Source organism: Mustela erminea, chromosome 10, assembly GCF_009829155.1.
Source record: "Mustela erminea isolate mMusErm1 chromosome 10, mMusErm1.Pri, whole genome shotgun sequence".
NCBI lineage: Eukaryota > Metazoa > Chordata > Mammalia > Carnivora > Mustelidae > Mustela > Mustela erminea.
In genome coordinates this window covers 73,025,372-73,037,958 of record NC_045623.1, presented here as the reverse complement: position 1 = coordinate 73,037,958, position 12,587 = coordinate 73,025,372, and the positions used below count along the sequence as shown (strand labels likewise).

Below are 12,587 nucleotides of genomic sequence, written 5' to 3'. Positions count from 1 at the left end.
ATAAGAGGACACATGGTAGACTGTGATGACTAGCTTTATGTGTCAACTTGGATTGGCTGGAGTCCCCATTATTCAATTAAACAAAAGTCTAGATGTTGCACTAAAAATTTCATGGGTACTGTCAGCATTTGTAATCAATTGCATTTAAGAACAGCATATTTCCTTGATAAACGGGGAGGCCTAATCCCCTCACTGAATAGCCTTAAGAGCAGACATTTGGAGGGTAGAAAATGCAGGAGAAGAGATTCTCCCTGAGAGGTTCTGTAACATCTTTGTTGTGCCAGGGAGACCCCTTCCCTATTTCTGATCGGCTAAGCTACAGGATCATCAAGTTGTGCTCTTTTAAGGAACCAAGTCTGTGTAATGTGGTTAAGCAGCAAGGAACACAAAGCAAGCAAAAAGGAACAGCAATGGGGAGAGGGCAGACAGCCTGGGGGACAGGCAGCTGATAATGACTTACATGGATAGTCAGAGCTACAGCTGGGTAGGAGAAAGGTAACAGGTAAACAGGTAGGAATCTTGGGAAAGGGTGTGATGGAGAAGGGAAGACAGTCTGATGCACAAGAGGATGAGAGCAGGAGACTGGCAGTGGGCAGTGAAAGCGGGAAGTGGGCAGAAGACAGCAGACAGGAGAGATTGACACGATGGTAGGCAGGAGGCTGTCAGGGCTTATCCTTGCCCCCCACAAGGGTTAGAGGAGCTTCCTGAGATGCAGGTGGACATCAATTCAATTCTTGGATTGGGAACAGGGACCCTGAAAGGATCTGGTGCCAGCTCAAAGCAGAGTGGGGTCAGGGCCACCACCACCTTCATCTCATTCATGGCAAACTGCTTCCTGATGCAGTTCCTGGGTCAGGGAGGGAAAAGGAAATGAGAAGTGGCCTCTACCTCCATGCCAGGAACAGCACATTCATGGCGCTCCTGCATGGGCCCAGCCTGGATCCTTTTTCCTCAAGACACACACACATCTTTCTGCCTACCTAGCCTTGCTTGTTTCACTTTCTTCCCTTGACCTTTGACAAAACCTACATTCTTCCAGGATTAGCTTCTATTCCTATCTGTTCTCTCAGCAGGCCTGAAATACCGTTACAAGACAGTCAGCACCTTGTGCCTCAGGGCTAAGTCTAGTGATCACTAAAACTGTCAATTATTAATTTGTTTGCCCTCTGTACAAGCCGTTTCTGGTTTCACAATGGGGACAGCAGGACAGGGCACCAGAGGTGGTGGGCTGGGCCATCCTTCAGGCCCTAACCATCTGGGGCACACAGGGGTCCAGATCCTCAAAGGATGGACAAGACAGAGTTGGGTAAGGAAGTCAGAATGGCACAGAGAAGCTTCTGCAGGGGGAGAGCCTTAGTGACGCTCAACCTGCTGCACCATCACCTGCCAGGTTGGGTCCAGACTCCTGCCTCCTCCTCAGCCCCTCAGTCAACCAGCTGCTGTAGTCTTCCAATTCTACTGCAAAAATGTCTCTGCTTGCCATCCCTCTACCTCCTCACCCAGACTTTTCTGTTCCCAACCTTCACTCCATTCCTGTGAAGCCTCAGCAAAGCTCAGAGCCTCCCTCACCCTTCATCACAGGTACAACATGTCCACATGCCTCAGCTGACATCAAAGTCCTCTCTCGGTTGTTGGCTTACTCACTTGTCACCTGCTCAACTCCTCCTCCTACCAACTCAGCTCCTGCTGAGGAGATCCCAGAGAATGCCCTCCCTCCTCCTCTGCCTGTCACATGCTCAAGGCTAAGGGCAATGCCAGCTTGCCCTCACCCCCACTTCTGCCGATTGTGCCTCTTCATTCCTGGACCCTGACATCACCCTAATACTTTAGTCAAGAACACATAATTTTCCATTTTGGATAGTGCCAGGAACATAGAGTTTCCTCCAGTGGGGTCAATTAGTAAATGAGTGAGTGCACACAAAAAAGTAAGGAAGAAAAGGAGGGAGGGAGGAAGAGTGGGTGGGAGGAAGGAAGGAAGAATGAAAGAAGAAAAGAAAAAATGAGAAAGGAAAGAGAGAGAGAGAGAAATAAATAAATTAAGGAGGGAAGGAAGGAAGTCTCATTTGAGTGGGGGCATTTATTTCTTGACTGTGAACTCCTGGAGGCAAGGGCACTATGCCATCTCATAGCAGAGGACTTGGCACACAGAGACAGACTTAATAGGCAATCTTAAAACTGAATGATGTTCTTGAACAGAAAAAGAAACCCACCTTGAATGGAATAAAATATGAGTAACCATTAATTCTGAGCTAGGAACTGAGCTGTCTACCCCTCTCCTGTCTCTACTGGCAGCCACATGACTTGCACCAATGTCTAGGAGGACGGACTCAATCCCAGGGAGAAACAAATCCTGGAGCCAGTATCTGGAAGCACAATTTGCTTAAAGATGTGGTGTGAAAGTGGGTTCACTCTGTATGTGAAGGATTGACAGATTCCTGTATTTGGAAAAAAATGGTTTTCTAGTAACTGCTTATAACGTTTCCTGGAGTTACTATTCATAGTACACTCTCAGCAGCACTGGAGGATTTCACAGCAGCCACGCTGGACAATAGTCATCCCACTGAACAGCTACTTCATGTGTGCTACACCAGGTAACCTTCAAATGCCACGTGTTGTATATATACAACAAACTGGATTTTCTACCAAAAGCAATTTAATGTCCTCATTTTTAAATAATTGCCCATTTGATTGATTTGATTCTAAATGCAATATTAAGGTATGTAGAGCCCAGATCAGATGTACCGACTGAACAACTGGGAAAACTTTCAAGTGTGCATGACCATTACCATAGAGTCAATAATTCATTTGGTTGGTGAAAATATAGCAAAAACACAGATTAGTCGAGTACTTTATGAAGCACTTAAGAGACACAGGAGCCTTTCCTGTGTATGGCTGAAATATTTGAGGCATGCAGGAAGCTGAGTATGGAAACACATACAATGTAGTCAATGGTGCATGTGGAGGCAGAATGGGGAGTTGAGTAGAAAAGGCTGGTTTGAAATTGTGTGCAATGAAAACTTTTGTGTCCATCCTCTCTTTGACTTTGACAACACTTGAAAATTACATGTGAGAAAATCTAATTCTGTAAAGTCATACTCACAAAATGAAGAACTCACAAGAATACCCTGAGCTGTGGAACAACCACTGACACTGAATTGTGGCTGGAGATTGTGTAAGAGCAATGGGTTAAAGTCTCCATGGCATTCACTGATTACCAACTTTCTTTGTGTAGAGACACACACCTCTTTCCCAGCACTCCAACATGCCAGGACATATCTACAGTAACCCACATAAATGTAGCAAGTCACAAACATCAAGTATGTACCCCCAAAATAGCCCCTTCCTCCTCCCATTCTGGTACATGTGCCTCACCTCAATCCTCCTGAGAAGGGCAGGAAAGCATGGCTGTGTCGAGAGGAGCCCAGTGCAAACCGGGAAGGGTCAAACACCTGCAGAGGGAGCACCAGGGCCAGGACAGGTGTGGTCAAGCCCTTCCTTCCAATCATTCAAGGGACAGCACCCCATGGTGGGCCAGGAAGAGGGTTTGATCTGGAGAGGTCATTCCATCTCCTCCTCCCAAGGCCATCATACCTCTGGGTTTAGCCACACCTTTGGGTTGTGGTGAAGGGCATAAAAGGAGAGCATCACTAAGAATCCTGTGGGGCAGAAGAAAGAAGACTGATCACACATGCCTGTGGAGCCCAGGTGCATCCGCAAACAGCTTGGCAGCCATTGTGAGAGACTTTCTCATCACTGTTAATGGAATGACAGCATTGTAGGAGAGGTGGGACAGACACAGCACAACAGGCATACATGTGTGCACAGGTTGGTAGATTAACCATGACCAGGCTGAAAAGCAGGGAAGAACTGGAGGCTTACTTTTTGGAGTAACTCACGGGACAACTCACATCAAGTACCATCCATAGGCCCTTGGGGAATATCCATAAACACCTCCATTCTCACAACAACCCTCCAGAAAAGGCCCACACCTCCATTGTTCCATGAAGGACCTGAGCCTCAGTGAGGCTGAACAATTTGTCTCTGATCACTTAGCTAGGATGTGGCAGGGCTGGGATTCAGAGTAGAGGGGAGCCGAACAGTGTCTTCCAGCCATGGCAGGGATCTCAGATCTGGTCATAAGATACTCTCTGCCATCATCCTGAAGCCTCCCTGGAGACTGGACTATCTGAGCCATGATGGTGAATTCTCTGATCTTTCTCATTAGCATAGACCCTATAAGGAAAGACCTCCTACCTCCTTGCTCTGTCTGATGGTCTCTCAGGCACTCATATCTCAAAGAATGAGAATATTAGAGCAAAACCCAAAGCCGCATTCAGGGGCTGTCATGTATTTGTTTCTTGGATTAAACTCTGTGGGAAGCATACCATATACCTCATCTGACAAACAAAGGAAATATTGGTTTTCCTGAGGGAGAAATGACTCTGAAAGACATGCACCAACTGCCCAGAACATGTGGATTTCTGACCTCGCACACATTCCTGTCAAGTATTTATGGAGGGAGACTGGGGAAGTTCACACCTTTGGGTAAGGAGCATCCGTCAGGGAAGGTGATGGGCTTGCTGAGCTCTCTGCCAACACTTGGAACTGGCGGATAGAGTCACAGTGCCTCCTTGATGCACATGGTAGTGTAGGGCATCTGATCCAGGTGGTCCCTAAACAAAACTATCCTGAAGGGCGGGCAAAGCCCTGGCAGCCAGGGAATTCTCTACTTGAAGGGTCGGGGCCTCCCGTCTCATGAGCACTCACCAGGTAATGGAGGCATCGTCCCCCAGGAGGCTCTGGATCTCCTCCTGGCATTTCTGCTGATGCTCTGTGTGTGTGGCCAAAGCATAGAGGATCCAGGAGATGCCGCTGGCTGTGGTGTCATGGCCCTCAAACATGAAAGTGTCCACTTCTGCACGGAGGTCCTTGTCGGAAAAGCTGGTCCCATTCTCCATCTGGGAAGACACGAAGAGAGGGCAGGGTTTGAGTTTGCCAGCCTCCTCCACACTTGTAAGCAAAGCCTCAGGCCTTCCCTGCCACACTCACTTGGGCAAAGAGGAGGATGTCTAGGAAGTCCAAGTGCCTCTTGCTCCTGACCTTCTCCAGGTTTCCCTCCTCCTGCAGCTGAGCCTTCCTTAGCTTGATCACTCGGTCCGTCTAGAACAGTGTTCCCAGGCAGAGCTGAGAGCTCTGGGTGCCCAGACACAGACACTCACAGTAGCCCCAGTCAGGGTGCCAGGTGGATCAGGAGGAGTGTGGGAGTGGGTGTGTTTCTTGAGGTGGGAGCTCTAGCACCAGATGCTTGCAGGTCATCACTCCCCTCAGCAGCACAGCCAAGGAGGCTCTGCTTGAATACTGCTGGAAGGGGCTCTCATTCAGCCTTCACCCATGGGGTGACACATGTAGCTGCTTGCATAACACCTGGCACCCTAGCCCTGCACCAGAGGAGTTCCCAGATGGGTGTACCCAGGCCCTGGTTGGGCAGCCTGGGGCAGGACTCAGCTTGAGGGTCAGGGCCAGTCCCTTTGGGATGTGCCTAATGAAGGAGAGGAGCTTCCCAGAGGGCAGATACAACCTGTGTGTTGATGGGCAAGCTGGCAGGCCCAGTGGTTCCAGCGGCCTTCAGTGGTCAGCCTGTAGATGATGTCTTTCTGGTAGAAAACGTTCCTCACCCATAAAAACACCAAGTTATTCAGGTCCTGAATGGCCTGAAGGTAGGACTAGGAGTATCTGAAAAGGAGGATGCAGAATGGACTGGATGGAGGGAGGCATGTGACCTGGAGTGTGGTGGGCCTGTGTATGGAGCATTCTCAATCAATGGGACAGGCAACTCTATGCATTTGTCATGTCGTTCTTATACCCTCGAGTTTCATGGCCCTTAATGAGGGACTTCAGCATCCAGGTTTCTTCCTGTGGCAGAGAGCAGGGTCTCTAATGAAGGCTTCGTGCGGGCTGAATCTGACTGTGGCCAGGAGCTCTTGGCAGAATGTGACTCTTTGGACTGGTAAACACCCAAGCTTGCTAACTGCCTTTCAGATAGTCCATCCCAGTGGTAAGAAATAGACCCTGTAACTAAGGATTTCACTGACCTATCTGTCTGTTGGTTGCCCTGGTAGCTGAAGGCACACTTCATAAGGGTGTCCAAAGTCATCAAGGAGAAGTGTCCAAAGATCTCCAGAGATGAGTTCTGGCTGAGGAGCTCCTCCCATTTGCCCTGTGGTAGAGGGACACATGTATCTTTCTCTACTCCTTCAGAAGGCCCTTGCTGACAAGGTTAGACTCTCTCTCTGCCTCTCCTCATATTCTGATAAGATGCCCTCACTTTCTAAAGTAGTTGCATTTCATCAGTTTAGCACCATATAGCCATGTGTTTGTAATATGGTAAGCATTTTCTCAGAATGCAGTCTGAGAAAGTTAGTTAATTGTTATTTAATTAATAATGATGTCTTACCATCTGACTTAGAAAGAAGTTTGGTAGTAACCACCTTTTAGGAGGTCAGAAAACATTGTTTCTCAGGGGACTAAGGGGGAAAATCTGTCTTGGGGTTGATCTACACATGAAACAGGTAGGGAGCAAGGCAAAGGAAAGGGCTAAGACTGGGGTTTCTAAAGAAGGGATATCAGGGACTTCAGTTCCCCTTATTCAACAATGTCAGCTAAGCACAGTGAGTGAGAAATAGGGTCAGGCTCAGAGGTGATGTTATGGCAAGACCCAGCCCTGGAGGGTGGAGACTTGGTCTCCATTTCACTGCATGGAATGGCTAAAATCCATCAGAAGCCTTCAGTCCTAGCCCAGAGCCCACTTGAGTGACATCATGGGATGTCCACCTTGCCACTGAAGCTGCTACTGTTCAGGCCAGCCAGGGGCAGTTTGTCCTGTTGTCTAGGGGCATTGACTACTCTTCCTGTCCAAGTCAAAGACATGGAAGAGGGACAAGAAGAGACCCTTTATCCACCATGACTGTCTCTCCTCTGGGAAATGAGCAAAGAGTGGATGAAAATGGGTACCTGGGTGCTTCCATGTTCTATCCATCATCAGGGGGCCCTGTCTTATAATATGGTATAAATAAGTGGGTGAATCTGGGGGCCATGTCTAATGGATGTCTGAGGGACACAGCTGTCTAACAGTGGACTTTGTGAACTCTGCTGTGGGTGTGAGTGTGCAGGTGAGCAGCGGTTGAACTTACCAGCATCACTTGGACAGAGTCGGCCATGAGCCCCACATAGGGCTTCAGGATGTCATAGTGGAAGGCTGGGGTCAGCATTCTCCGGTGCTGGAACCACGTCTGCCCATTCAACAGGAGCAAACCATACCCTGGACCACAATGGGTGTGGGGGGGGGGGGGACGGAACCTCTCAAGAGTTGTCTGAGGACAACTGGGGAGGTACCCAGGGTGTCAGAAGAAGGGCATCTTGGACAAAGCAAGAAAGGACAGTGCATGTCAGGAAGGGGACTTCCCAAAGCTTGGTGCAAAGCTGTGAGACTGAGGTTGAAACAGGGCAGCACTGGGTTAATGGAGGACTTCAATGAAAAGTTAGTCTGAGATCATTATGGAGGACTGAGAAGTGATGTGGGAGAAACTGAACTGCAGGCGGGCTCCCCTACCATTAGGAAGGGGTGAGGTTTTTATCTGAAGAAGAGAGAGGAAGCTTAATTCAGAGTTGATGGAGTGACTGTGGTGCTGGTCACCTCGTATTTGTTTGGGCCAAATGGACATTTGTTGGCAACCTAAGCAAAAGGTGAACCGTAGTCCTTGTGAAATATACTTACCTATCCAGGGAGCCATGAATCTGTAGGAACCAAGAGGCTTTGGGTCTGTAAGTAAGAAGGGCATTACAGGAAACTGGAGGTGACCAAGGAACGCAAGCTGCCCCCAGGAGGTATCTGTTGTCTACACCATTGTCCCCATCCCTTCCTGATGATTGTCAGCTGGCAGTTTGTGTCAACCAACCTCCCACTTCCCTTTCAACCATGTCTCTCTGTCTTTCCTGATAGTTACTGCTCAGGAAGGCAGACTGAGTGAGTGTCCCACCCCAGAGCCCCATGAAGTTGAATCAGTAAGAAATATAGCTTCTGCTCTCAGTGCTAGTGACAAAAGACTAACTCGTCCAGTGGGTTTTTTGTTTGTTTGTTTGTTTGTTTGTTTTCTTCCCTTTTTTGTTTCTGTTTTTGATTTTTGATTTTTTGTTGTGGCTCAGTCATTCCACGTGGCAGCACAGGCAAAAGATCGGGGTTCCATGCAAGCCATCATGAATAAGAAATTGTCTTGAGTTCTGGGATCACACTATTGTGGTGAAGAAAGTTAGCAAGAAAGAAGGAAAGAAAAAAAGATAGAAAGAATGAAAAATGAAAAGGAGGAAAGGAAGGCAGGAAGGAAGGAGAGAGGGAAGGAAGGAAAGAAAGAAGGAGGGAGGGAATGAAGGAAGGAAGGGGATTAAGAAAGAAAGAGAGAGAGATAGAGAAAGAAAGAGGGGAAAGGAAGGAAGGAAGAATAAATAAAGAAAGAAAGAGTAAAGAAAAAAAGAAGAGAAGAGAAGAAAAAGGAAAGAAAATAAGGAAGGCAGGAAGGAAGGAGAAAGAAAAAGAGAAAAGAAAAAAGAATAAAAGAGAAGAAAAGAAAGAAGGAAGGAAGGAAGAAAGGAAGGAAGGAAGGAGAAAGCGAAAGAGGTAACTCCTTACAGGTGTTTAAACTTCCAAACTGAGTAACAGTATTCGGGTTTCTGCTGGCTCTTGGGCTTGAAGAATGGCAGGTAAAGGGTCAGAGTTAATGACTGAGCCAACAGTCTCCCCTGAAATGTCACAGTCCCCAGGAATGTATCCAAGAGGGAAGAACCACTCCAACAGACAAGTGGGTTTGCACTCACCTGATCGCCCCAGGATCACCTTCATATAGTCTGGGTCATAGACTGCTCCCCCATAGCCAGCGAGGACTGGTGCATGGATATTTCTCTGCCCTTTTCTGAAGCTCTTGTAGTTCCTGACCCTTTTGGAGCTGTAACCAAGGGAAAGACAAATCAATAAAACCTTGCTTCCTCTTTAGGTCCAGTGCTTGGAGAGGGGGTGGAGGGTCGATGGCCACATGGAGATAGTTCTGGATATCGGCAGTGATTCGGAGTTTGGAAGTGTTTCTGATGAGCAAGGCTCAGATAGGGATTCCAGATTCATGGAACTTATGTTCTAGTGGGAGTAGAGGTGGGGAAGTCAATCATGCCCTATACTGAGATGTGTTGTCCAATGACAAAGAGGCTTCTCTGTGCTCCTAGGTCATGTCCATTGCTGCGACCACCCTTCTGCTTGGATCCAGTGCAGGGACTGCATAGTGGGAGCCTCTTAACATGAAGCTATGTTACCTCATCCTCCAGGGTCCCTCAAACCTGTGCAGCAGGGGCTCCTGGGGAATCCTGTTTCAGCACAGCTGCCTGCCTCCTTTCCGATTGCTTGCTCTTCAAGCCAGTTGGCTTCCAGAAACTCCTGCTCCTGGGTTGTGTCAGTAGTTCCTTTGGGGACCCCAAGAAGCTAAATGGTGTTCTGTCTGGCTCTTCCTCTCTCTGGGTCACTCTGACACCCACTGATCTGTCAGCTTTCCAGACGACTGCTTGGGAAAGCCATCTCTTCCTGAGCAGGTGTAGCCAGGGCAGGAGAGACTCTTATAGAAGACATGATGCCCATAGTGGCAGTGGCAGTAACTCCGTAGGCTGATACTCAGTGTCTACTGGCTTTTAGGCTGTGGCCACTCACACAGGCAGTGGTCCACGGCAGCTGTTTCACCTGCCTCCTCCTGGGAACTGGGGTCACAAAAAATGTCCCCAAGTGAGATACCATAACAGTGGACAGAAAATAAAGGGTCAGCACAGGCAGTCAATTGTCAGGTGCTGTGGTCTGTGCTGACCTGTGGTCTCCAAGACAGCGGGAAGGATCTGGGAAAAGATGAGGCTCTTGGGTCATGGATTCCCATACAGGAGTTCCCCTTTCATGGTTCCTGACTGATTTCAGCCCTATTTAGTGCGGCAGGTTTGGTAACCTACAAACTTGCTTGTCTTTCATAGGCATTACCATTATTTTCAATTTTTATAATTAGAGTGTAACTGTGACCATTGGTCTGTGCCAGCTGACATTTGGAGATTAGTATAACTCACACAAGACTATAATAATCATCATCCCCATTTTACAGATGAGGAAACAGAGGGATAGAGCAAGTATTTGATGTGGCCGAGCTAGGGTAGAATCCAGGGAGCTTGTCTCAGAGCCCATATGCTTCCCTGTCTCATTTGTTATTTGTCACCTGGCCTAAAAGATTAGCTTTAACCTACTGCACATGGCAAACTAATTCCTGACTTAGCCAATAAGAGAGATAACAAATAAATGAAGTCTCAGATTTGTAAGAGGAAGAAAAATCTGGCTGCAGTATATTAGGCCAGCAGAAACTGAGAGCTGATTGGGCACTGGGGGTAATAGGAGTTATGGAAGTAGAACTCGTGTGCTTACAGTATCCATACCATCCATGTAATGGGAGTCAGTGGAAGAAATGTTAGTGGTTGCTTAGGTCAAATCCTACCTCAGAAAGGGGACAACTGCATCTAACAAAAGGTCGCAATTTCTCCAAATGAACAATCTGGAAGCCATTAGTGCAACAATTTGCATGAAGAAACTGGCCTATGACTGTCTCCCTGTGGCTGATGTGAAGTTTCTGTCTTTGGCTTCATTCAGTTGAAATCGCTTGACCTCCTCAGCAACATCCCCGGGCTAGGCTCGTTCAATCCATACACCACAAGACAGCCCCTCCTCACAAGCCCCCACTTGCTGATTCCCCTGCTGAAGGACCAGTACGGACAGCTGGAGAGTAAGCACTGTCTCCAATCTAGCTGCAAGCTGCTCCTTCCTCTGTCATTCCACAACCTGCTCAGACAGGAAGGAAAACTGGAAGGTAAACAGATTCTTTTAGTGGTGTAACTCAGTGTCAATACTCTTTATCTGCCCCATCCTGGAAAACTTCTCTTTCATGTGTGCCAATAAGTTGTCAGGGTTTTAACACTGAAATCACCAGTCTGGAACATCTCATAGTCTCAGGCAAACCAAGCTGGTTGGCTCCTTGCACCGGACATGACGCCCCAATCTGGCAGGTGAGCCTATTTTTCAGGGACCTGACGCCTGATTCCTATCTATGGTCTCTATAAGCTGTGAACCCCTCTGCTGTCTGTGTTCCCAAGCAGCTCAGGGCTAGGCTTCGAGGATGGGATTGAGTGGCCAAGGCAGGGAAGGATCAGGAGGGGTGTTCTGAGAGAGGAGCTGGAGCTCCTCAGCTAGGAGGGTGAAGACTCAGGAAGGAACAGCCATCATCCTTAAGGTGCAGTGTAACGGTCTCTCAAAACAAGGTAGTGCTTAAAATATAACTTAGGAGAAATTGAACTAGCCTGGCAAGCATGCTTAAATGTTACCTTAAGAAGAACATGCATTAGCAACAGGTCTCTGGGGGAGAGGATGATTTAGGTCTTGGAAGCTGAGCAGGCAGAAATGCCCGGCCCGGCTCAGGGTGGAACACTGCCTGCTTCATTTTTTGATGTTACTCCCCTGCCTCAGAGACAGCCTGCCATTAATCAGTCATCATGATAATCCCCTTAAATGTGCTTGTTCAATTATAAGTTCTATACTGCTTAACCATATATATCCTACTCTCCTTGCTTATCTAAAAGATTTGAAATCAATGTATAACTCCTATTCTTCCTTATTTATCTGTAAAGCATATGGTTAATATATAAGCCGTCTTCAGCTCCTTTGTTAGTTGTTATCATGTATCTAATAAATACGGGACTGAGCAGTTGTTTAGGGCGACAGTCTTCTCTACTGTCAACTCCTGCTCCCTTTCTCTTGCAGCTGACTTATTTGTGACTTATTCTTCTCCCATGTACCCTCAGGAAGCGGCAGGGCAGGACTGCATTACAGCCTGCAGATCTACTTAAGAAAAGAGGGTGAGACCAGCCTAAGGGCACCAGCAAAGGCTTCCTTCCAACACTGGAGCTCCCAGGAGTGGAATGAGGAGCCAAGATCTGAGCAGAAAGTTGGGTGTTCCCCCAAGGCACATGTGCTAGTCACACGAGAAACCTATATGGGATGCATCTGCTGACTGGGTTGATGCTCCAGGAGCCCTGGATGCCCAGCATTTCCACTCCCCTCCAGCCTCTTCCTACCTCATGCCTGTGCCCAAAGAGCCAGTGGGAAAGAGGGGACAGGAACTCCTGGACTGCTCTGAGCAGCCACTGCCTGTGCAGGTACAGCTGTGCTGCCTTGAGCAGCAGCAGAACCAGCCCTAGCACGGAGGCCACTTGCAGGAGCCCAGAGACACCGCCGGGGATCTGATGACACTCAGCACAGAGGCACTCATGGTGCAGGTGCTGCTGGATTGCTGACTCTCCCTGACTGTCTCTGACTATTGGGGACCTCCCCTGAGCATCCCAGCCCAGACAGTCAGGGGAGGATTGCCCTCCCCACCTGGAGGGAGGGTGAAGGGTGAGGGCGGGGCTTAGACTGGACTTCTAAAGTTCATTAACTGTGAGGATGTTAATGGGAAACTATGGGAGGAAAACTT

The 12,587-nt window shown here is 48.2% G+C and overlaps 1 pseudogene; it reads right to left on the bottom strand.

Annotated features, from left to right (window-relative positions):
- Positions 1-691: 691 nt before the first annotated feature.
- LOC116600681 lies at positions 692-12,383 on the bottom strand (annotated as a pseudogene).
- Between the last annotated feature and the right edge of the window lie 204 nt (positions 12,384-12,587).